Below are 25,681 nucleotides of genomic sequence, written 5' to 3' on the forward strand. Positions count from 1 at the left end.
CTCTCTTTGGTGTTGGTGGGCCGGTTTTTAATATGGGTACATTCTTGTGGTGATATCTTGACTCTTGGTTTTGATTTTAATGTTGGGTGTCTATCTTGGAATATCTTAATAGTTATTTCCATGAAAACATGGGCAAGGCCATTTTCACTAGAAGCTCCTTTGTGTGTGTGTGTGTGTGTGTGTGTGTGTGTGTGTGTGCGCTAGAATTTGGTGATTTATGGTGGCCGTACTTCAATATTTGACATTAGAGCAATTTCTGGAAAAACCTAGGATACAGGGCTATGAAATATATTAGGGCTTTCTCTTGCCTAAGTGAAGCAGCTGTTAACCTGTACTTAGCTTCTACCTGCCAGGTAGGTTGAGGAAACCCAACATATCTATTATTTGTTCAGACTATTGTTTTTGTGATGCACTGTAGAGAGGTATAGGTGAAATAGAAGAACTATTTCTTACATTGGAGAACTTTTTATGTCTTTTGGGAACCAAGATAAACATATTTAGAAGAAATCAAAACTACCCGTGGGACCGCTGGCATGTGCTTAACTTCTCCAAATCTGCATTTCTTCATGTAAAATGTGTGTAGTGTGGCGGGTGTAGGAGCTGGAGTATAACAGTAGCTTCCTTGGAAGATAGCTGTAAAGATTAAACAAATGTAATATAAGTAAAGGACCTATGTTTTTCATGTAATAGGTGCTCAACTGCTGTTATTTTTCTTTCCCTTAAAAAGGGGATTTAAAAATGAGAAGCTAGAACTCCAACCAAGTGATCATTTTCAGTGCGACTCGCACATACGACCCTCTCTCCTAAAAGGCAAATGTTCTCAAATGAAGAAGGCATAACTGAAATAATCTGGGAGTGGGTTTTACTACGAATTCTTGTCTGTGTGGGCAGATTGCTGATTATTTCTAAATCTGTGAGGAATCTATTACACATGTGTGGGTTGTAATTCTCACTCGATTAATTCTTTGTCAACTTATGTTTTAGAAGTACAGTAAAGTACCTGTTCTCTAAGGGTAATTTACCAAGTATGTCTGTTTGTACACACGTGCACGCACGCTTGCACACACGCACGTGCGCACACACACACACACTGCACCACAGTTTTTATGTTTTGATGATTTGAAGGCTTACATACATTTTTGCTATAATGTTTATCTTCCAGCCTTCCAAATATCATTTTTATGTTTTGACTAAGCATAAACTACTATGGCCTCTTTGGGTAAGAATTATAAACTGCCTAGAAACAAATTTAAAAAATGATTTTGATTCTTCCTGCTCCTTTAAGACCCTTCCCTGGGGCTGAACATCCTTCCACATGTTTCCGTATCATTCTGTGTATACACCTATTATTTCACCTCCAAATCATATTTAATTATTTATGCATCTATTTCCCCATATAGGTTTTACACTCCTTGAGAACAGGGACTATGTTATGCATTTCCGTATTTCTACCATCCCGCATAATACCTGATCAAGGCAGACACTTACTGTTTGTTGAGTTAAATCGAGCCCTGCTCTTACATTGAATTAATGATCTCTGCTTTCTCTCCTTTTGGGCTGATGTTCAAGAGGATTATCACTACTCTGTAAACACAAAGCTAAAACCTTGAGTATACAGCAAGTGTCTCCAGCAATCTTGGGAGTGCTGGAAATGCTTTTTAGAATGTCCCCTAAATCATTCAGATTGATAACATCATTTTTTTCCCTCTCAGACCCTCCAGAAGAGCTACTGAGTATATGGATTCACCTTGTCTCCAGAAGATCACATTTCGGAATTTCAGGATCGTGACGTCGGCATAGCCTGCATTGTCTGCATTATGACTTCTCAGTAATGAAACCCCACCGGACAAACTGCAGGCCAGAACTACCATCCTCAGCTCTGCCCTCTTGCTACCAGTTTTGCGGTGAGGTTCTTGAGTCTTGACACGAGGAAGATTTGAGATGGTTTGATTCTCCTTGCAGAATAGAAGGGGATTTTGACAAGGTTGAGTATGACCTCATGTTTGGAGGCAGAATCATGAGGAATGATTTCTAAGTGACTGGATTGAGATGGTCTGATATTAGAATCTTGTTTTTAGCAAAAGGGCTAAGACTATAAAAAGCCATCTGTGATAAGGCAATTTTTCCATTGTTTTCTTTCAACATGAAGCAAATATTAAATCTGCAAAGTTGAGCAAAAAGAATTGAACAAAAAAACAAAACCCCCCAGCAATCCACGTTTTGAATGCACAAAAGCTAGACATAATGGAATTCAGTGTCAGCTAAGAAATAACTTGTTTTGTCAACATCTGAAGTAAGAAGGCCAGCAAAATAGAATTCAACTTTGCAGTGTCTAGTAAATGTGTTAGAGGAATTTACTACTGAACTGTAGGTAGGAACATCCATAAATCCCAGCCTCCCAGCCTTTTCAACCCTATATTGACTAAATAGACTCAACTCAGAGAAATGAGGCAGTTCCATCTGGGAATGCAATTTAGGGAGAGAGCCAGCATAGTCCGCGAGACAAGGATTATTTACTGCATGCCATTGTACACACAATGAAATCACAATTGATCAAGGGGGAGAAATTCTATCAATAACTCAAATTAAGATGCAGGAAAGGGTAAAGGTCAGATAGCAAGAGGAAATGATCCTTCTTTGCTGGAGAACATTGGGATTTAATAAACAGCAAAATGAAAATTTCAGACCATTGTAATGAGCATGGTATGGGGTGAAGAATGAGGTATCCCCAGACCCCTGTGACATACACTAGAAGAATCAGTCCTACGCTGGTGAGATCTGATATCTGTAGGCGCATCTTTCAAGACAGACCCCCAAACCAGAAAAGCAAGTCACGGCCATGGCCGGAGAGATGGACTGACATGGCCAAAGAAAGACTTCTTGTAAGAGAAAGGACTGTTGTCATAGATTTAAAGGAAAAGGGGACTCGGCGATTCAGGATTTGTTTGGTTTACCGATGTGTGCAAGAGATAAAGACAGAACATCTGGGAGCCTTTAGCTATTCAGCCTCCTTGGAAGAGTCTGCTCTGTATGGGAAGGTCTGCGTGGGGCCAAAGCATGGTCTGGTGAGTGTTTCAAGGAAATGGTGTATCCCTGTGGTGGCTGGCCACCTGCAACGTCCATGTCTGTCACCCTGTCAGTCATCCATATAGGATGTACTAAGCATTTCTCATGCATCATTACCTAGGATCATAACATCCTCCCTTCATCTTGACTGCTATTCTGAGGGTAAGCTTTAAGACATAGGCACATTAAAATTTTTAAAATTGTTTTTCAATGTAGCTTATTCTAAAAGCACTCTAAGAAGTTCCCTTTTGCCAAAAAAATAATTAAAAATGATTTGTTTGCTTCTTTTTTTAATCAACCATATATTGAGTCGCTACTGCATAGCCAGGCTGTATTGGAGAATAGCGATGTGGAAGTAAAAGCCAGAGGAGGTCATGATCCCGTGAGGGAGGTAGACAGTTACAGCTGAGTTTGATAAATATGCTGATGGAAGAGGAAGATGGCACGGAGAGGAGCGGAGTCCAGCTGAGATTGCTGGGAAGGCCTCTTGAAAGAAGTTATCTCTTAGCTGGTATTGAGAGACAGGGATTAGGTGAAGATGGGAAGGAAGGATCTGCAGAGGGAACTGCTCACATGAATTGAACTAGCCGTCATTAAGCATCTCTGGTATGAACCAGCCACCGTGCCAAGCATTGAAGATACAGTACCTGCCTTCATGAAGCTTATGTTCTAGTTTTGAGGGGTGGGATCAAGGAGACAGCCAGTAAATATTTAAATCAATAACGAAGACAATTTTAGATAGAGGTAGTATGGAGCAAATAAAATATGGCATGGGACAGAGAATGATGAGGTGGGGTGGCACTTTAGCTAGAAAAGATGGGAAAGGTTTCTCTGAGATGACCTCCAAGGTTAAAAGGAGGCCTGTAGGAAGAACACTGCAGGCCGGTAAGCAGCAGTGGCATGCTTGGAGGGTGTGGGAGGAAGCCAGTGGCCTGTGGGGGTTGGGGGTTAGGAAGGAGGGAAGGTGAAAAACAGGGGACTGCTTAGGACAGGCCTTGTGGACCATAGTCAGACTTAGGATTTTATTCCGTAGTCAGTGGAGATCACCCAGCCCACCCCACAGAGAAATAGGGAGTCCGGAGCAAGAATGGAAGTAGAAAGATCAGCTGGAAGGCCCCACTGGGGTCCAGGCCAGACATAAGGCTGGCTTGGATCAGAATTTGAAAAGTGGAGGAGAAGAGAAATGGGTCAAGTTCAGGATGCATTTTGGAGGCAGTGCCAGCAGGACTTGATGACTTATTGAACGTGGAGTAAATAAAGGCAGGGATCAGAGGTGACCCCTGGGTTTTTGGCAAAAGTGCAAAGACAGGCAAAAGCAGGGGGCATTAGGGACCAGTGAGCAGTCATTTTAGGGTACTGAATGAGATCTTAATTTGGAATCAGAAAGCTATTTTAATGCTGACTTTTCCACTTCCCGGCCATGTGACCTTGGACAAGGGATTTACTCTCTCTGGGTGTGGGTGTCCTCGGGGCGACAATATTTATGTCCTCCCAGGATTGTTGGAGGGGTTCAGTAAGCTACTGTATGTCAGGTTTAATGGTATGTGGCTTGTAGTAACTACCTAACAAATGGTAGCTCTTATTTCAGGTTTAAAACTGCAAAAGGCTTGTAAATGAAAATACAAATATAAACATATTATATCCAGGGTTCCCCAAGTCTGCCTGTGTAGGTGCTTCAGTTAGAGCTCAGCTGAGGAGAAATCAGCTCCTAGGACTGCTGGTCATTTATTAGAAACATTCTTTCTGTGGGTATAATAGAATATTCCCCTTCATTCTTCCCTTCTCCTCTTGCCCACATTTACTTCTTTGATTGGTAATGATTGACCTTATCTGGAATTAAAATACATGTGCATTGAACACTCACAGGTGTGCTCCTATTATCAGCTGGGGATAGGAGACCAGCACTGAGCACATCTCAGCATTCCTAATTCACAAAGGAGAAATACCCAGTTTTTCTTTCTTTCTTTTTTTCTTTCTTTCTTTCTTTCTTTCTTTCTTTCTTTCTTTCTTTCTTTCTTTCTTTCTTTCTTTCTTTCTTTCTTTCTTCTTTCTTTCTTTCTTTCTTTCTTTCTTTCTTTCTTTCTTTCTTTCTTTCTTTCTTTCTTATTCATGATTAAGAAGCAGCTTATAGAGGCAATACAGTAAGGAGGGATGAGAGCGGACTGAGTAAAACAGAGTGGGAGGGGTGCTCCTGGATGTTGGCGGGCTCTGATGATGTTGCCCTCCTGACAATTGAACTCAGCATAGATTGAGGGCCTATTGGGCACACAGTATGTGAAGGGGTGGGTGTGTAGTTGAAAAGTTAGACTCTGGACCTCTAAAGAGTTTGCCAGAGCAGCAGTGGGGCTTTGGGTGGGGTGGAGACCGCTATGTGAAGGACAAAATACAAGGGAAACTGACATGAAGGCTCAGACAGTGGGGCAAGGAAAGCTGTGGGGATACAGACAAGGGGGCAGTTCATTCCAACCTGGTGCTCTTAGAAGCTTCTAGAAGGAGGTGGCACTGAGTTGGACAAACAGGATGGTGGCACTTTCGGCTGTGGGTCTTGACTGAGTGTAGGTGTGAGATGTTTCTGGTTCTTCTCCAGCTCCTAGCACAGTGCCTGACACACAGTGCTTTCAAGAAACACTTAAGTGACTAAATTGCTGTGAAAGGCTTGTGTACCAAGCCACATGTAGTCCAGAGGGGCTGGGATGTGGTGGGAGGAGAGACACTTTGCTGTCTGTAACTCTGTATTTTTATTTTACTTTCTTTTTAAAAAATTGTGGTAAAATTTTCATAACATAAAATTTGTGGTTTTAACCATTTTTAAGAGTTAATTAGTTCCAAATAAAATCTTAAAAAAAAAAAAAAAAGGGGGCGCCTGGGTGGCACAGCGGTTGAGCCTCTGCCTTTGGCTCAGGGCGTGATCCCAGCGTTGTGGGATCGAGCCCTACGTCAGGCTCCTCTGCTATGAGCCTGCTTCTTCCTCTCCCACTCCCCCTGCTTGTGTTCCCTCTCTCGCTGGCTGTCTCTATCTCTGTCGAAAAAATAAATAAAATCTTTAAAAAAAAAGTTAATTAGTTCCATCACTCCAAATTAACTCTGTAACCAGTGGGTGCTAACTTCCATTCTCCCCTCCCTTCAGCCCCTGGCAATCTCTAATCTGCTTTCCATCTCTATGAATTTGCCAATTCTGGATATTTCATATAAACGGAATGATACAGTATTTGTCTTTTTATTGCCTCGTCTTTGCACACTGGAAATAGAAGAAGGTGCTTGGACATCTGTGTTGGTATAACTTCATGCTTTATCTAAGTCATGCTGGGTTGTGCTATCTTGTTACTGTTTCATTTCACAAAATAAAATCTCTTATGAAAAGTTCAGCCCCGCTTCTAGTATAGTTATGGTGGAGTCATTGGGTTTTCTACGTAGAGTATCATGTTGTCTGCAAATAGTGGAAGTTTGACTTCTTCCTTGCCAGTTTGTATGCCTGTTTATTTCTTTTTGTTGTCTGATTTCTGAGGCAAGACTTCCCGTACTGTGTTAAGTAGTAATGGTGAGAGTGAACATCCCTGTCTTGTTCTGACCATAGGGGAAAAGCTCTCAGTTTTTCCCCATTGAGGACGATATTAATAAGATATTATCTTGTGGGTCTTTCATATATGGCCTTTATGACATTGAGATATGTTCCATCTGTCCCTACTTTGTTGAGAATTTTCTTTTTTTAATCAAGAGTGGATGCTGTATTTTGTCAAATGCTTTTTCTGCATCTATTGAGAGGATCATATGGTTCTTATCCTTTGTTTTATTAATGTGGTGTATCATGTTGATTCATTTGTGAATATCGAACCACCCCTGCAACCCAGGAATAAATCCCACTTGACTGTGGTGAGTGTACTGTGAATTTGGTTTGCTAATATTCTTGTTGAGAATTTTTGCATCCATGTTCATCAGGGATATTGGCCTGTAATTCTCCTTTTTAGTGGCGTCTTTGTGTGGTTTTGGAATCAAGGTAATGCTTGCTTCGTAGAATGACTTTGGAAGTTTTCTTTCCATTTCTATTTTTTTTGGAACAGCTTGAGGAGAATTAGATATTTACTCTTGTTTAAATGTCTGGTAGAATTCTCTTGAGAAGCCATCTGGCCCAGGACTTTTGTTTGTTGTGATATTTTTGATTACTGATTCAATTTCTTTGCTGATTATGGGTCTGTTCAGATTTTCTATTTCTTCCTGTTTCAGTTTTGGTAGTTTGTAAGTTTCTAGGAATTTACCCATTTCTTCTAGATTGCCCGGTTTGTTGGCATATAATTTTTCAAATAAACTGTCTGCCCCTTTTTCTCTCTCTTCAGCTCCTGGGACTCTGATGATATGAATGTTATTACATTTTACTAAGGCACTGAGTTCCCTAAGTGTACCTTTGTGATCCATTACCTTTCTTTCCCTCTTCTTTTCAGCTTCATTATTTTCCATAATTTTATCTTCTGTTTCATTGATTCATTCCTCTGTATTGTCCATCCTTGTTTTTATGGCATCGATTTGGGTTTGCATCTTGGTTATAGCATTTTTAACGTCCACCTGGCTATATTTTAGTTCTTTTATTTCTGCAGTGTCTTCTATGCATTTTTCTTTCTTTTTTTAAAAGATTTTATTTATGTATTTATTTATGTATTTATATATTTATTTATTTGAGAGAGAGTGCATGAGCAGGGGAAGGAGCACAGGGAGAAGCAGGCTTCCCGCTGAGCAGGGAGCCTGATGTGAGGCTCAATCCCCAGACTCTGGGATCATGACCTGAGCTGAAGGCAGACACTTAACTGACTGGGCCACACAGGCACCCCTATGCTTTTTTTGAAGCCCAGCTACTATCCTTATAATCGTTTTAAATTCTAGTTCAGACGTCTTACTTATATCTGTATTGATTAAGTCCCTGGCTGTGGGTTCTACTTCCTGTTCTTTCTTTGGGGTGAATTTCTCTGTCTCATCACTTTGTTCAGAAAAAAAAAAAAAAAAGGAATAAAGAAAAACAATAACAACCAAACAACAGAAAAAAGCCCCTAAAACAAACAAACAAAAAACCCCCTAGATCCTGGGTGTGTTTTGGTCTGCTTGTTAAGAGAATCTGGATTACAACTAATGAATCGTTAAACACTACATCAAAAACTAATGATGTACTATATGTTGGCTAACTGAACATTAAAAAAAAAAAAAAGAATCTAGATCCAAAAATTTTTAAAAAATAAAATTACCAAAAAATAAAAAATATACATATTTAAAATATATAAATAAAATTTAAGAATAATAAAAAATAAAAAATAATTGAAAAAATAGAAAATAAATGAAAAACTAATAATTAAAAAAACTTAAAAAATAAAAGTAAAAGAGAAGCTATACTCTATTTACCCTAGAGCTGAAGCTTTGCAGTATTCTATGATCAGTAGACTTGGTGCAAGTGAGTTGTTTGTGCTGGTCTTCTGGTGGAGGGGCCTTTTGCTCTGATTCTTGGGTGGACTTACCTCAGTGGAAATGTACCTTCAGGGTGCAGGGGGCGGGGCTCGGTGTAAGCAGCTCTAGCCTCCACTAGGTGGTGCTGTTTTGCTCCCTGAAGTCTTTCAGGGCTGATGGGTGGGATGATTATGTCTGGAACCCACTCTCTAGCCCCGGGCTAAAAGTTTGCGCCCCTCCCACTCTTCTGAGAGCCCTCACAGAAGAGCATCATTCACCCCTCTTGTGACCATAGTTTCCATCAGAATTTTTTGTTCAGCCTACCTATGTTTGAGTTTTTTTAATCTCAGGCACAGGACTGAGTTTCAAAACTCCAAATTTTAGGGACTCCTGCATTGTGGACCTGCACTGATCCTCTGGGAGAGGGTCTTGCTAAGCTTTTGTCATTTGCTGGCCTGTCCCAGGAAGCGGTAGCATGACTGTGCAGCAGTTTGGAATGCATGGCAAAACAGAACAGAAAACCAGCACCAAGATTCCCCGCTCTCAGCCGGGATCTCTGCTCCTATGTCTGGGAACAGTGCCGCATGTAGGCACCACCCATTCTCCTTATGACCCAGGGGACCCTTATGTGCCGTCACTCCTGGGACTCCACCCCTCTTTGCCACCTGAGCACCTTTAAGCCAGGCACATACCCCATGGTAGTGGACTTCTCAAAGTTCAGATTTTGTGCTTTGCTGCTTAAAATACTTTGCAGTAGACTCCGTAAGCAGGGCTCCCTCCCAGCCCTAGTAGCCACAGTTTTATCTCCCCCAAATCAACTCTCTGCACCTCCTACCTTCCAAAAGGTTGTTTTTCTACTTGTAGACTTGCAGGTTTGTTCTGTCAGACCTCCAGTTGATTTCTTGGGTGTTCGGGATGATTTGACAACTATTTAACTGTGTTCGAGGGACGAGGCAGGCTTTGGGTCTTCCTACTCCTCTGCCATCGTAACTCTTTCCTGTGTGTGTACATCTTGCCTGTCCCCTAGACTGTAAGCTTTGGGCAGGCAGATGCTTCACTTTCGTGTGTTTGGACGAGTCCATGCACTCAGTTGTGTTTGCTGAAGGTATTTAATCATCTTGGGTGATAAAGAAGAGCGAGCATGCAGGGAAATATGTAGAGCTCAGAACGACATCAAACCCATCTAAGCAATAAATAACTAGGCCATAAGAAAAGCCCTGGTGATCTTTTACCAGGCAGAATGTTGGCAGGAGGGGTCAGTGAGGACAAGTGTTAATGATGTGACTGATTAGAATAACAGCAGCCTTTTCATGACGTCTGCTATTGGCTGGAACCTTCCACACAATATCTCTCTTTGTTGCAGCAACTTTGGGATATGAAGGCCTTTTATCCATCTTTTAAGTGATCAAGTTGCATCTTAGAGTGAGTTGTCCCCTCTAACTCATCAACCAGTAAGTGGCTGAGCTGGGATTAGAATCAAGCTGTGGCTGGCTCCAAAGCCCAGCTTTTTCCCACTGTGGGAAAAGCTGCCCATCTCATTTGGAGTATGGAGTGGGGTCAGAGAGAGAGAAATTGACAGCCCAACAGTGGCATTAATGAAGCAGCATAGACACATTTCCTGAAAAAAATTGGTCCAAGCTGCCCCGGAGAGGCCAAAGAAATATTACCTACCATAGTAAGGGCATTAGGAAAAATAAAAGAGAAAATACAATATCATTCTGCCCATAGTGAAGCTCGAAGAGGAATGATTATGAGTGCAATGCTGGTGTAAACACTCGAGGGGTGAGGACATGTAATAGCACCCACCTCTGCATGTTCCTTGTCATCGTGCAGTACAGAGGCAACGCGTATTATTAAAAATAGTTCCGAAGCCCCTGGTAGATTAGCCACTTCTTTTCCTTTTAGGTCACACAGGCTAACACAATAGCAAAAGAAGACTTGTCAATTTTTTTTACAAAATGAACAGCAGGCATTTACCCTGGGATGTTTTAAAAAACAGAGATATGTGTACTTAGAAGCTATTAGTTGCTATAGAGTAACGTCTGCTAGGGCTGGCTTTTCCATCAGAGAAATCAAATTTCTTATTGTGCTATCAGCCTCCCGCCATATCATTTTTAAAGGCGAGCCATAAAATATTTCTCTCTACTGTGGCAGCAAGGAGGAAAACTTTATTAGAGGAAAAGTAATGCAGTTTGAAGGAGTCCCGTAAACCAAAATCTGTTTAGGGCACTTAATTCTGGGCTTTACAAGGCAACCACGTCTTTCTTTGCAAATAAATACACAGCTTTCCAATTCACATGCTGGGGGGAAAGAGGATTAATATCGTGGTTTGCCTGTATCGTTTTCATGGCACAGTGGATAATCTGGGGAGGAATGGTGATAGTAAAGTCCACTTCACCCTTGCCGTGGCTCACAGTGGTACAGAACTGAGGACTGGGAGCCTGAGTGAGATCAGTCTGATAAGGACATACATTTGCTGCTGTGTGGGGCTGGAGTAGATGTAGAAGCTAAGTGTGCATGAGTACAAACATGCCTCAACGTCTCTTTCTTGGTTATCCTCTATCCTCGGTTCAAATTAGTAATGGTTAGCCTGGTGATTTCCAGCTGAGTAGTGATTTTGACTTGTTCTTTCCCTCACCACCAAAAAAACCACACACACACACACACACACACACACAAAATCCCCTAAGCATTATGAATAAATGCACATTTATCATAGAAAACTTGGAAGATACAGAAAAGTTGAGGGAAAGAGAAAACAATTAGTCATAGTCTTATCAGAAAAAATAACAATGTTGGTTTTCTTTTTTGGTGTGTATATTAAAAAAACATAATTATGATCATATTATATACACAAAATTGTACTGATTTAAACATCTATTTTGTGCATATGAAAGTGATATATATGCTTTGCATAAAACTTGAAAACTCTAAAAGTATAAAGAAAAAATAATTACACAGAATTTTACCATTCAGAGATTAATTTACCATTGCTCCATTTTATCGTATGCATTTAAAAATGTATTTGTTTCTTTAATCATTCTGACTGGTGTAAGGTGGTATCTCATTGTGGTTTTGATTTGTATTTCCCTGATGGCCAGTGGTGTGGAGCATTTTTTCATGTGTCTGTTGGCCTCTTGTATGTCTTCTTTGGAGAAATGTCTGTTCATGTCTTCTGCCCATTTCTTGACTGGACTATTTGTTTTTGGGTGTTGAGTTTGAGAAGTACTTTATAGATCTTGAATACTAGCCCTTTATCTGTAATGGCATTTGCAAATATCCTCTCCCATTCCGTAGTTTGTCTTTTAGTTTTGTTGATTATTTCCTTTGCTGTGCAGAAGCTTTTTATCCTGATAAAGTCCCAATAGTTCATTTTTGCTTTTGTTTCCCTTGCCTTTAGAGACATATCTTGCAAGAAGTTGCTTTGTCCAAGGTCAAAGAGGTTGCTGCTTGTGTTCTCCTCTAGGATTTTAGTGGAGGATATTATGCTAAGTGAAACAAGTCAATCAGAGAAACATAATTATCATATGGTTTCACTCATATGTGGACCATAAGGAATAGTGCAGAGGACAATGGGGTGAGGACACTGAATGGGAAGAAATCAGAGAGGGAGACAAACAGTATGAGATTCTTGACTCTGGGAAACAAACTGAGGGTTGCAGAAAGGGAGGTGGGTCGGAGGATGCAGTAACTGGGTGATGGGCCTTAAAGAGGGCACAATGATATGATGAGGACTGGGTGTTATACTCAAATAATGAATCATTGAACATTATGTCAAAAACTAATGATGTACTATACCTTGGCTAATTGGATTTAAATAAAAAAATAAAAAATATATTTGTTTCAAAGTTTAAAATATAGTAAATGCAGGGGCATTTGTAACTGTTAGGTGGAAGATGATGAAAAGAAGGATTAAAGAGATAACATCTGCTATAGACTAGTTGTTTTTTTTTTTATTTAGCTTTTAACGACAAAGCAAAACTCTGAGTCTTAGGTCATTCAATATGAGTTATTAAGTTGCAGAAAATCATTACGTGAGTTCTTTGGCCATGAAAATGGTTATTATGTTGCACTATGCAGCTATACTTTTATGGAAGAAGAAAGAAAAAATACCTTAGGTTAGTAATTCTCCCAGCACAGAATCTTAACCATGTAAATAGTTTACCTATTATCAGAGCAAGTGCTGGAACAGAATAATATAGGTTATTTTAAGTGGCAATGAAACATGGTGAAAGCTTTTATCCAAACTCTGGGATAAAGAATAGGACTCACGAAACATACTTTCTGGTGTTGGTAAGATAGAGAAAGCAGTCAAGGGTAGCATTTCAAGGCCAACTTATGTCCTGAGAAATGCAATCCTTCTAGAAACATAAAACCCAAAGACATTCTTGTTTGAGGTCCAAAGTGAGTAAATTATTTTATACCACTTGATCTCTTATATGTGATTCTTCTCTGGGTTCTTGAAACATATTGCTAAGTGCCTCCTTTTTCCACAGGAGAATAGTGATAGCATATTTTACCTTTATATTTGAGACACAACTTGGCTGGGTATAAAATTCCTAGATTAAAAATCCCCCCACTCAAAATAGTAACTGTAAAATCGTTTTAAAAATTAGAATTCTAGGGGTGCCTGGGTGGCTCCGTCAGTTAAGCATCTGCCTTCAGCTCAGGTCATGATCCTGGGGTCCTGGGATTGAGCCCCACATTGGTCTTCCTGCTCAGCGGGGAGCCTGTTTCTCCCTCTGCCTTGCCTGCCATTCCCTCTGCTTGTGCTCTCTCCATCAAATAAATAAATAAAATCTTTTTAAAAAATTTTAGAACTCTAATATCAATGTTCATAGTAAGCCCACTGAGTAAGTTTAGTAATTCACTGCTGTTCTTTACCTTTAGAATATATACCCTAAAGAAGTATAGTCATAGTTTTATATTCAAAGAAATTTGAAGACCGATTTTCTCTGTGTGGTTACCATTTTTATATGCTGTTGGGTTCATTTGTTTCTGATTCTGTACAAGCTTTATTTTTGGCTTAATATAATTTTTAAATATGTAGAATATTTACATGCTTTAGAAGTAAAAATCACATACAAAGTATATTTTGAGAAGTTCCCTTGTTCTCCATATCATCACCACCCTCTATAGACAACCGTTAGCTAACTTTTACGTACTTTGAAAAATAAGCAAATTGTCTGTATATATACTCATTCCTCTGCCTTTCTTATATAAAAGATATCAAACTATACAATATTTCCCACTTTGATTTTGTAACTTAGTAGTATTTTCTGGAAATCACTCCATATTAATTCACGCAGATCTTAACTTTGCTATAATGGCTGCATGGTTCTCCATTGTGTCTTATGGGCTGTTCAACCGGTTCCCTACTGAGAGATATTTGGATTTCCAGTTTTTTGCCTTTACAGATGCTATGGCCATAAATAGCCCTGTGCAGAGGTTGTTTCGTATTTGTGGAGTTTTGTCTTCATGGTCTTTGCCATTCTGTATTTGCTCAGGTGGTCTCTATCTTGGGGAGAAGTCCGTGGTTAGGTTTCTCAATTCAGCTTTATTTGCTTTATGGTGCAAGTAAGTTCCTTTCAGCTATTGATTAGGTTGAAATCAGTTAATACTTCAGTATTTTGTCCCTTTTTTTGGTCATAAGTTCAGGCAGTTCTCTCCTTTAATGCATAGAATATTCTTGGAAATTTGTACAAGACCCGAATGTGGGAAAGCCAGACCATAGACTTATTAGATATAAGGGAGGTAGGAGTTCCACTCCCAGAGAGCTAAAAGAGGCTGACGATCCCTGATTACACCTCGGCTTTTTGAACACAGTCGTTTATGATTTATTGCCAATATTCTGTACATGTTCTTTAATTGTGTTCTTTTCCTTCACAATTGATTGAACACACAATTGACCTGCCTGAGTCCAATGAGAATCTGATTAGGGTGAAAGATTGTCTTCAGGCTGTTGATCATTTTCATCTTTTTCTCAATTATATTACATTTGCATGGCTTATACTTCTTAATCACTTGTATCAGCACTTTCATGTTTCTGTTTTTCTCTCATTTTATGAAATAACAGGACAAAATAAAGTAAACATGCAGATCATCACACAAATAGTTCTGGGCTGAAACAGAATAATTCATTCTTCGGTAACACTACTATGTGATAGCTTGAATTGATCAGTCTTCAGCTATTGAATGCAGTCAGAGTTTGGCTTATGAAAAGGGGTTTGGAGTGCTAATACATAACGTGTGGATGTACAGACTGTTTGCAAGTTGAACATGAAAGGTGAGGTGCCTCTGTATTTTGTGAGAAGTTGGGAGAGGCTGCATGGGCAGCAGCTGGGTCAATGCCATCCAAAAGTGAGCAATAAAAACGCAGAGAAGAATGTGCAGGTGGTCTTCAAGTTATGACCAAAGATGTACACTCACTGCATTTCAAAGTTGGTTATTTGACATGAATTTCTGGTTTTCCTCCTCACCTCTCTCTTATCTTTTCTTTCCATCTCCATTTATCCAGAGGTTTTGCTTGAATCCTAAGAGGGCTCTGCTGTCAATGGCAGAAATCATCTAAGAAATGTGTGAATTAGAAGCACTGTGGTTCTTGCTCCATTTCCATGTCCTACTCACAGAGTTTTTACAAGGCAAGGGATTTTACCTCTGCATCTTGGGTATTATTCGTGGCCTGTGAATGGCGTTGAAATATATAGAACCAACTCTGGATGGTACTTGAAGGGATAAATCTACTGGCTTCAAAAAGCTAGAAGAGATGGCAGGAAACACCTGCAGCCTTTGCAGGGAAGTAATATGTGGTGTGAAGCAGTGACCCAAGAGGGGCAGGAGAGCTTCGGAAGGTGAACAAAATGAATCTGCACTCCAGGATCAAGATCAAGGGTCTGAGATTGAAAAACATCAAATGAAACCAAAAGGAAGGTTCTGGAATAGGCCAAGGACAAACCCTGGCGGTAGAGGTGGAATCAAAAGTGGGAGCTGAGGAAGAGGAGGAGGACACCAACTATAAGTTTAAAACAAGGGACAGGAGCCAGAAATTGTTAACAGGAGAATGTTCCAGAGGCTGTGGCTCAGAAACTGAGCCTGTAGCTCAACCCACATACCTATTTTTGTCACCTTTTCCAAGGACACTCATGCAAGGAAATGGTTGTTTAAATGAAAAAGCAGGGAGAGGAGAAGCAGACATATAGGATGGGATGCATATCCAGGGAGTTAAAACATTAGGATATTGACTGTGATGAATGTTTTGAAGAGTGTTTTTAAAATTCTGTTCCTCAGAACTGTTTTGGTGCTCCCAGGCCAGTGGGAGTGTTTCCTTCAGTGTCCTGGGTCAATGTGAGGGTAGCAGGGGAGAGATGACCCGTGATGGAGGCCACTGCTTCCCCCTTGACAGCAGTTCTCCTTTGGTCTATTTTATAGTGGGGGGCTGTATAAGATTTCATTTGCAAGAATGTTTTTGCTGTATTAGTTTCATGTGGCTGCTGTAACAAATTGTACCAAACTTGGTGCCTTAACAACAACAGAAATTTATTTTCTTATGGTCAGGAGACCAGAGGTCTGAAATCAGGGTGTGCGTGGGACCACACTTCCTCCAGAGGTTCTAGGGGAGAATCCCCTTGAAGAGAAGGCAGAATTCTTCCTCTCCCCTTTAAGTTCTTCCAGCTGGACTAAGGACCAAATATACATGAGGCAAGTTAATAGGAGAAAAAACCACAAAGTTTTATGACGTGCACACGGAGGCTCAATAATGAAATTGAGACCTAAAGAAATGATTAAAGCAGGTAGTTTTTATACATTTTAGACAAAAAGACAATTAGTGAGGAATTTATAGGATAAGGAAAAACAGGTATTCGGGAGCTTTAATTATTAAGGAATTCTAAGTGGAATTGGGAACTGAGGTGTAGTAGATTAGTAAAAAGTAACCAGGTTTGTTTTTATAACTTTCTGGTCTTTAAAATCCTTCTCTCTGGTGATAAGAATGTCTTTTTACTTTGGTGTGGGGAGGATATTTTTTATATGGGAGATTTGTTTCCTGCTTTCACAGGGACAAAGGAGTGTCTGGGCGTCCTTGCACCAGGTGTTTGTTAAGCAACTTTAATTTAAAACAGTTGATATGACAGAGTGGCACGTTTGGGGGGCCTGCTCTTGGCCCCTACACCTTCCTGGTCTCCTCTGGTTTCTGGTTGCTTTTGGCATTCCTTGGCTTGTGGCAGCCTCTTTCTCGGCTTCATCTTCTCTCCACCTTCTCTGTAAAGGTGTTTCCGATCTCCTTCTGACTCTTTTGTAAGGACACTTGTGATGGCATTTAGGGCTTATAGGGATAATCCGGGATAGTCTCTTGATTTCAAAATTTTTACATTAATAAAAGATCAGTGTAATGTAGTTTAATTAATTAACTTAATTATAGCTAAAAAGACTCCTTATTAGAGTCTCTTCTTCAGTGAGGTTACATTCATGTGTTCCGGGATTAGGATGTGGACATATCTGTTTGGAGACTACCATTTAGCCCACTACATGCTGTTAAAAAAATTTGTAAACTTCTGGTCTTAAATGATGAACATGAAAAATTGGTTAAAAAAAAAGAATGGAAATGCCCTCAGTCTTTGGGGTTCTCTGCTGGAGATAGGGAAAGACAATTGTGCCACAATTTGGTGTTTAAATACTAGGTAGATGCAACAGGATGGTGTAAGCCTCACAGAAGGGGTAGCACGCATATTCATTCAGGGGCTGAATGTGGTGGGGTCCCTGGCTTTGTTAGGGCTCCGTCAGTGAAGACTTAAGTCACTCACTGTCACTCACAATTTCCTTCCTTGTCTCAATACTGAATGATGATGATTTTGAAGGAGGAGCAGGTAGGGCTCAACCTGGATGTGACGTGGTTCTCTAATAAAACCCAGGCTTTATGGAAAGGGTAAAGGGAGTAGTGAAGAATGACCCTACCCCTAGGTACATGTACCTAGTTGTTAACGTAAGCGTAGCCGTTCTCATAAAGATGTATGTGATACAGTCCCTGGGATCTGATCTTAGTCCTTATTCCGTTTCTAGTGAGCAATAGGTGAAAATCTCTGGGCATGTTTGAGGAAATGGTCTCTATTTTGTTCCACTTTCTCCACTGTATAGTTACTATTTTCCTTTTATAATTAATGAGTAACTTGTGGGGAGGCACTATAAATACCCCATTCCTTATCAAAGTTTCCTTTCTAGATGTAGCATCCAAGGAGGATTTATTTGCCTCAGTCTCTGCTATGATGGTTTAAGATGGAGTTTTACGAATTCTGTCATTCCTTCTGTATTTATTAGTCAGCATTTTATGGAAAGGAAGAGATTTCCCCTTTTTTATGTTTGTTTATCTATTATCTACCTAGACTCATGGATTCTTATTTTATTCAATGGCTTATATAGTTCATTAATGTTTTTATTTATTTTGATGTTCAGTTGTCCCAAGTTTAACCAGTGGGAACCCTTTCAAGCTGCCTCCTGTGTCCTTTTAACATGTTCTCATCGTTCTTTGAGTACTTCCTCACTTTTTGGTACAATAAGATGTTTCTAGATTGTCTTGTACTTTCCCCGTCCCCGCTCTGGAATTAGCTTTTCCTCCAAGGAGTCCCATCCCTTTTTGTAGACAGTGGTAATTTTATACCATAATCTAAAGCCAATTTTTTTTTCATTCCATGGTTGCTATCTAAATCTGTCATAGGCAGTGCCTTAGTCCATTCAGGTTGCCGTAACAAAATACCATAGAACTGAGTGGCTTATAAATAACAGAAATTTATTGTTTACATTTCTGGAGGCTAGAAGTCCAAGGTCACGGTGCCAGCAGGGTTGGGTTCTGGTAAGATCATCTTGCAGGCTGTAGACTGAGGACTTACATCCTTACATGGTTGAAGGCCTAGGGAGCCCTGTGGGGTTTCTTGCATGAGGGCATTAATCCCATTCACGAAGGACCACCCTTATCACTTAATCACCTGGCAAAGTCCCTAGGTCCTAATACCATCCCTTTGGGGGTTAGGATTTTAACATATGAATTTGGGAGAGGGGGCACACAGGTTCAGACAATAGAACATCGTCTCAGTTTAGGTTCCCCAGAACCAGACCTTTGAGCCAAGGATTCCGAGGCAAGCTGTTGGTCGGGAAGAGCAGTGTTAGGTGAGGGTGAGGCAACACAGGAAGGGCGCTATCAGGCTGCCTACTTTGGAAAATGGTGTACAACACACACTTCAAAACTACCTGGCTAAGGGGTGAGAAAGCTGGAGTGTGTAACCCCCACACCTGTCAGACACTGGCGCGGGGCTACTGTGTGGGGCTGGCTGGTGGGCTGGGTAGGGAGGCTGGTTGCAGGGAGGCCTTCATTCCCAGGCTCCTCTAGTCTGGAGAGGTGGCTGGAAATCAGGCTGCCTTGTACAGACATGGGAGAGGGCTGGAGGGTGTGGGCACCGGCAACATTGGTCATTAGGTACTGGCACCACCAGGAAAGGGTGGTGAAGCTCACTGAGAAGCAGAGAGAAGAGCTTTGGGGCCTCTGGAGGAAGCTACTCTGGAAGCCCCGGAGGTTTCCTGACATGGGGGGAGTATTTTAGATAAGGGGCCCTCTGGACTTCCCTCACAAAGAACACCCTGGCTTGGCTGTTGTGACTCCTATTGTTCCCTCCTGAGGAACTTGTGGGCCACATGCTTCGCCTCACCCACTGTTGGCCACATGAGTGTGTATCTATTTGTAGTGCGAGGCAAGTGACTTTGGAGAGGGTGGTGGTAGGCGTGTGGGGTAGGGAGGCAGGAGGAGTTAATCATTTTGGCTAGAAAATAGGAGGAACAGAGAAGAGGAGCCATCTTTGACTCCCTACTTTCCTTATCCCGTCACATTCAACACCCTAGCAATATTCATATTCCAAACCTGGTGGCCTCTCACCACCTCCTTTGCCCCCGGCAAGGCCCAGTGGCCATCCTCTGTCCCGTGAACCATTGCACTCTGCTGCCTCTCCACACAGCAGGCTGAGTGCAGAGCTCGGGCATGTTACTGTCCTGCTCAGAACCTTACACGGCCTTTATTTATTTATTTATTTATTATTTTTTAAAGATTTTATTTATTTGACAGAGATAGAGACAGCCAGTGAGAGAGGGAACACAAGCAGGGGGAATGGGAGAGGAAGAAGCAGACTCATAGCGGAGGAGCCTGATGTGGGGCTTGATCCCAGAACTCAGGGACCACGCCCTGAGCCGAAGGCAGACGCTTAACAACTGAGCCACCCAGGCGCCCCTTACACGGCCTTTCTATTCCACTGAGTATGAAAGTCAGCGTCCTGCCCAGGACCGGCGAGCCACATACAGCTGGGCCTGTGGTTGGCAGCCGCCTCTCTGATTTGCTCCTCTAACTCTCTTTCCCTCCTTCATTCTGCTTGATGATTCTGGAACGCACCAGCCTTTTTTCTCCACTGGCCTTGTGTTGCTGTTCCCTCTGCTTGGAATGCTTTTCTACCAGAGCCACATGCCTCCCTCCTGCCTCCTTCTGTCTTCTGGGAACGTGGCTCCGGTGTCATCTCCTTCCCAGTCTCCCCATCTGCTCATTACTCTGTCCCATTAATCTGCTTTATTTTGCTTCAAAGCCTTATGGACGTAAATTAAGACCACCCAAATGAGAACAAGCCAAGGCCACTTATTCAGAGCTTGCTACAAGAAACTCAGCCACCATCCTTTGCATTTGGCAGGCAGAGGCGTGGAAAGCTTCATAGTGGAAAAAGGGAAGCCTCAGGTATGGCTTGACTGGAGGCTAATGTCCTGGGGAGGCTGTAGGTGGGCTAAGCAGAAGTAGGGCCTCCCATGTGATTGGTCAGGGGTTTATATTTGCCTTTTTCTGATTGGTCCTAATTTGGAAGCAAGTGTAAAAGGTAGGGAAGCTGCCAGTTACTAATAAAGTCCTTGCCAGTTGTTACAGGGATTATTGTTTGGATTCCTGAACTGTCGCTAGAGATTGTGGTCTGACTTCCTACCAGTCTGACTTATAGCAGGCTGGCTTCCTGGGCTGGTTTCCTGGGCAGGTTGCTGCAGGTTGCAGGTCAGAATTCTATTTTTATGTATAGCCTGGCCGTCAGCTGTTTGTATATTTAGTCTCTCAGCACTTACTGTTTACTGAAGGTGATACGTATTTATTTTTCTAGTTATTGCCTGTCCCACAAGAGAAGGGAAGCTTTGTAAGGGGAGGGGTCTAGTCTTGTTTCCATTGCTTCTCCAGCTCCTCAAACTATACCAGGCACATGGTAGGCATCCAGTAAATATGTATTGAATGAGGCATGAGGATGCCTAATCATTCCCCTATTTCAGTTTCTAGAAATAAAATCATTTGAGTGAAGCTTTAACTTTATATATTTTTCTCTCTCACTGGGCTGATCGCCCCTGTAGCATTTTGGTTCAGATCAGCCACCATCTGGAGATACTTGGAGCAAATGCCCATGGGGAGGACCATGAGTTTTGGATTCAGGGGAACAAATTCAATTATCTGTAGGAGCTAGACAGGTCAAAGAATGAACCAGCCTCGTGGGCGAGGAGTGACAGAGAACAAGGAGCCTTTGTCCTGTGGAAAGATGGCTGCCTCAACTTAGCATTTACCAATTTTAATAGGTCAGAACACAAGCCTCCTGTTTCTGGAGTTCTGTGTGAATACTTCCATTTAAATGTTTGTGACTTGTAAAAGACTAAGTATCAGGACAGGCCCAGGAAGGTGGGAAAAAACAAAATGTTTTGGAGGACTGCATTCAGTCCTTGGGTGGCCAGGCTTGGCTCTGGGTTGCCTCCTCAGATCCTGTCTGGAAGTCTCTTTGGGGCTCCCTCTCCCTGCTTGGCCTGACCTGCCCCAAGATCGAGATTGGATGGTTAGGAGAAGACAAGGGGGTATGAGCCCCTCAGCTCCAGCCATCGGACACTGCGAACTGGGTTTCTGTGTATATGTTGCCTTCTGAATGCTTTTCTTCATCAAGAGTCCTCCGTGGGTTTGAGGAGGGTGATTGCATGAGGCCGTTTTGGCATCGAGCTGATTATAAGTGCAGCCGCAGGAGCCGGCTCCCTGATTAGAACTGAGATTCTAAAGCCAGATGAATTAATAATGAGGTGACAGGGAAAAGGAGAGACTCTTACACTACACTTGGTTATGTTAAGAGAAGTTTTAGGTGCTTTTGCAAGAAAAAAAAAAGAATATTTCTCTAAACATTGAATCAAGCTGATTGGTACCTGGATTAATTAAGCTCCTTTTCTCAGAGCACGACCGACCCTTCAGGAAAATCCCTTTCCTAAGCACCATTCATTACAGTTTGACAGGATTAAAAGATAAGGATTGTGGGCCGTGCAGATTATAAAACAGGAGAGGGAAGGGACCCCGGGACAGTTATCGGATGTTATCTTCACAGCTATCACAGAAGAACCCAACAAAAATGATATTCAAGATGGATTTTCTTTTCTGGTTCCAATTCCAGGAAAGTACCAAAATGCAAACCACCCAGGATTGATATTATTTAAGAGCCATTATCGTTGATTAAATCTGAGCACAACAAAAAAGCTCTCCAGTTTCTTCAGAAATGGGAGATAAAGTGTTTTGGGTAAGGTGAGCATTTTGCCAAATTTTGTGGTGGTAGCAAACCCCATATTTATTTGAAATTGCTTAAAATTTTATTCCCCTTCAGCCCTGATTGAGCTAATTAGAACCCACAGGGAATTATGCGGGTAATGGCGGCGTGGGGGGAAGTATAAATATGCAGTGCAATTAGCGCCTGCTCTTTTTCTGCGTGATGCAATCTGGGAGCTCATGGGCTGGTGCAAACCTTGGAACAATAGGAACCATTGATGCTCAAGCTGCTAGGGGAGTCCATAATTATGATATAATATTTTGCCAGCCTCTTGCATGCATGAAGGTAGACTGGAATGTGAGTAAATAAAACCCAGCAATTTTCTCCATCCATAATTCTTTATATCAATAGCGTATTTTCTCTATTCTCCTTCTCTTTTTTCCAAGAACATAGAAACTTTACTTACTTGAGCATTTTATGTACTACGAAGGACTTCATCTCCATGGGAAGAAATCTGGCTTGCAATCAGTTAAACGGACGATTTTCTCAGTGTTGTTACAAGTTGAATAAAGCTACTCCACAATGCCCTCTGCCCATCACAGGCAGACTTTCTTGATTTTGCTTGCTACTGTTGTATAAGCTCATGCCAGGAGAGAACTGAATTTTGTCCTTTATTCCTTAATTTGTTGGAACTGTACTCGGGGTGGGCTGACTTCATGGCCATATGACCAAGGAAGTCATTTATAGCTGTGTTTAAAGCTAGCATTATACAATAGAAAGATGAACAAGATTCTTGCTAATAATTTAAATAGTTAGTTTTTCTTGATTTAGAATAACATGGAATAGCAAATAAAAGGCACCATGACAAGCAGAAGGAGGGACCACAGCACAAAGGACAAAGCTTTATATTTGAATCCTTTAACATCACTTTTTTCCCTCTACTTTTTGAACGAAGGGCCCCGAATTTGCATTTTGCTCCGGGCCCCATAAATTATGTAGCTGACTCTATACCCAGGCACAGCTAAATGGAATTCCAAGATTTATTCACTCATTCAACAAACATCTACTCAGTACACCACAGTACCGGGTGTAAGAGATGCGAAGATTAATGAAGGGGATGGTCTCTGCTTCCTGGGTCTTACCACCTCGTTTCAGGACACATCCCTGCAATCCAGTCTCGTAGATGCTTGTGGAACCGCGAGACCCAAATGTGGGAGCAGATGTGAATTCCCAGTTGTACCTGGTGATGGGAGGGTTCAGGAAAGAATTTGTAGAGGTGCTATTTCAGATTGTAGCTGAGTGTTCAAACTTGCCGGACACGTAAGAAACACTCTCTTTCTGAACATAATACCAAATAATTAGAATGGTCATTGCAGAAATTGGAGTCTTTCTCATCTTTTGCTCCAACCTCATAGATTATGAGGAAGACCATGCAGTTGTCTTTATTCAAATCTGAGACAGTGACTGTATTCTGCTTTTAAGTGTCAAAAGTAGGCCTAAAACTTAGGTAATCTGATTTCCATTTTTTTTTTTTTTTTTAGCTGAAGTATTGTTGGCAAAGGTTACGTTAGTTTCAGGTGTACAACGTAGTGATTCTGCAAGTCTGTACATTGTGCTGTGCTCATCACAAGTGTACCTACTGTGTGTTACCACATAACACTCTTACGGTACCATTGACTACATGCCCTATGAAGTACATTTTATCCCCATTGATTTTGAATTCTTTCTCACTGCATTCCAATGATCTCTTCCCCCTCAATCCTTAACTTAATAACTGTTCTTTCCTGTTACTAGTATTAAGACATTTGGAAATGAGGCAGTATTTTGGAGATTTTATTTTTTGCTTCATATGAAAACTTATGGAAGGGGTCTTTTAAAGAGAATATTTTTCCAGTGCACTTAAAGTTTATTTTATAAAAATCTACTTCTCCCTAACCACCACCACCCTGAGTAGGGAATGCCTGTGTTCGGGAGCCAGCCTTCTGGTATGGAAGAAGTAGCATCTTGCAGTCAGGCCTGGGTGGCATCCGAGCCTCCTCCATATGCTTTAGGAACTGTAATTAGCCTCCTTGAGCCTTGGTTTCCTCGTCTGTACAATGGGGACAGTGCCAATGGCTTCATAGTGATGGTGGAGGGTTTGATGGGATGAGGTTGTAGAATATCCAGCAGGTACTGGGTGCTCAGTGAACGTGACCTTCTCTCAAAGACAATTTTTCCATCTTCTTCCCTCTTCTTTTAAGGCATTTACCATGTGAAATTGCTCATTTTATATATAGCCTATTATATCAGTGTTGGTTACTTGTGAAATTTCTGTTACTTTTAACCTTCTACTAATATGAATGTAAAGAGAGAAAAATATGACTCTTCAATTTCCACATTTTCTTTCCGTGTTCACTTTCTATCCCAATGATGAGATCCCAGAATACTAAGAACTTTGGGGGAGGTATCAGAGTAAATTTGAATAATTTTCAAATGATAAGGCACTTTGGAGATAATCATAATAGCTGACATTTCAAGAAGGCTTTGCTCTGGGCAAGGTACCATTCTGAGCCCTTTACATGTATTAATTTGATTATATCTTATAAAGAGTCTATGAGGGAAGTGTGTTATTATTTCCATTTCACAGATAAGGAACAGAAGCAAGGAGTTAAGTAACTCATCCAAGGTCACCTTGGCTGGTCCAGGACCCACACCGTAAGCCTTATGCTAACACACCTTAATTATGATATATCCCAGAGCCCCAGTTCTACAGATGACTCAGATCTGCAAACAATAATCGACTTGCCCAAGGTCATCTAGTTGCTTAAATGCAGAGAGAGGACCGGAACCCCAGGATCCTGAACCCTGGGATCCTGACTCCCCGGTGCAGGACCTTCTCCACTGCCCCCACAGTTACTGGCAGGATAGGCTCCTGAGAGGCTCAAACTGGGAACCAGCCGAGCTAGATAATAATACTTCTATTCCTGTGGCTTTCATTAAAGATGCATGATTTTTTATAATTCTTTCCTTTAACAGTAATTGCTATGTTTTGTCTTTCAGGAACCTGGGCAGCAAGAGATAAGCCAATATATCTGCCTGTGGAGCCTACAGTTAAAAATAATTATAGAGAACATGGTGATGCTTCAGAAACTGTCAGGTGATGCAACATTTTCAGATCATACTTTATTACGTTATTCGGTTGTAGTCTAGAGGGGGATGCCTATCGGTGGAATGGAGGAAAGAGGGGGAAAGAAAAGCCAAATGTTGTTCAGTTGTTTCTTTCATGGAAAACACCTGACCATTATCATATCATGGTAAACTCAAATGAAATTTGGATTTGTACGTTAGCCAAAAAATTAGTTATTGACTATACTTACACTTTTCCAAAGAGAACTTCGTGTGTGCAATGAGATGACTAAACCAGTTTGGTAACTATAATGTGCGCTAAGAGTGAAGAGGCGGCAGAGACATCAGCTGTGGGGGTCAGGGCCGTTGCTGTGGTTCAACAGAACCCTGTGTCTGAGCTTCCTGGCCACCATTCTCCCGCATCGGAAAGGAATGCAGCAGTGATGCTTACAGGAGGCAAAGCTCACTTGAATAGAGCAGTTTTTGGCAAAGAGCGTGGTAGAGGGAATATTAACCAGCAACAGAAC

At 41.4% G+C, this 25,681-nt stretch overlaps 1 long non-coding RNA gene across 2 annotated transcripts in view; it reads left to right on the top strand.

Annotated features, from left to right (window-relative positions):
• The window catches only part of LOC113263414 (uncharacterized), a 73,427-nt gene extending 48,253 nt beyond the window's left edge, over nucleotides 1-25,174 (top strand). For both annotated transcript variants that reach the window (XR_007188444.2, XR_008961083.1), the window contains 2 exons: nucleotides 1,713-3,065; nucleotides 25,089-25,174. This is a non-coding gene — a long non-coding RNA (uncharacterized LOC113263414). The remainder of the gene's footprint in view (nucleotides 1-1,712; nucleotides 3,066-25,088) is intronic.
• The last annotated feature ends 507 nt before the right edge of the window (nucleotides 25,175-25,681 follow it).

The sequence above is a fragment of the Ursus arctos genome, unplaced genomic scaffold (genome assembly GCF_023065955.2).
Source record: "Ursus arctos isolate Adak ecotype North America unplaced genomic scaffold, UrsArc2.0 scaffold_1, whole genome shotgun sequence".
NCBI classification, from domain to species: domain Eukaryota; kingdom Metazoa; phylum Chordata; class Mammalia; order Carnivora; family Ursidae; genus Ursus; species Ursus arctos.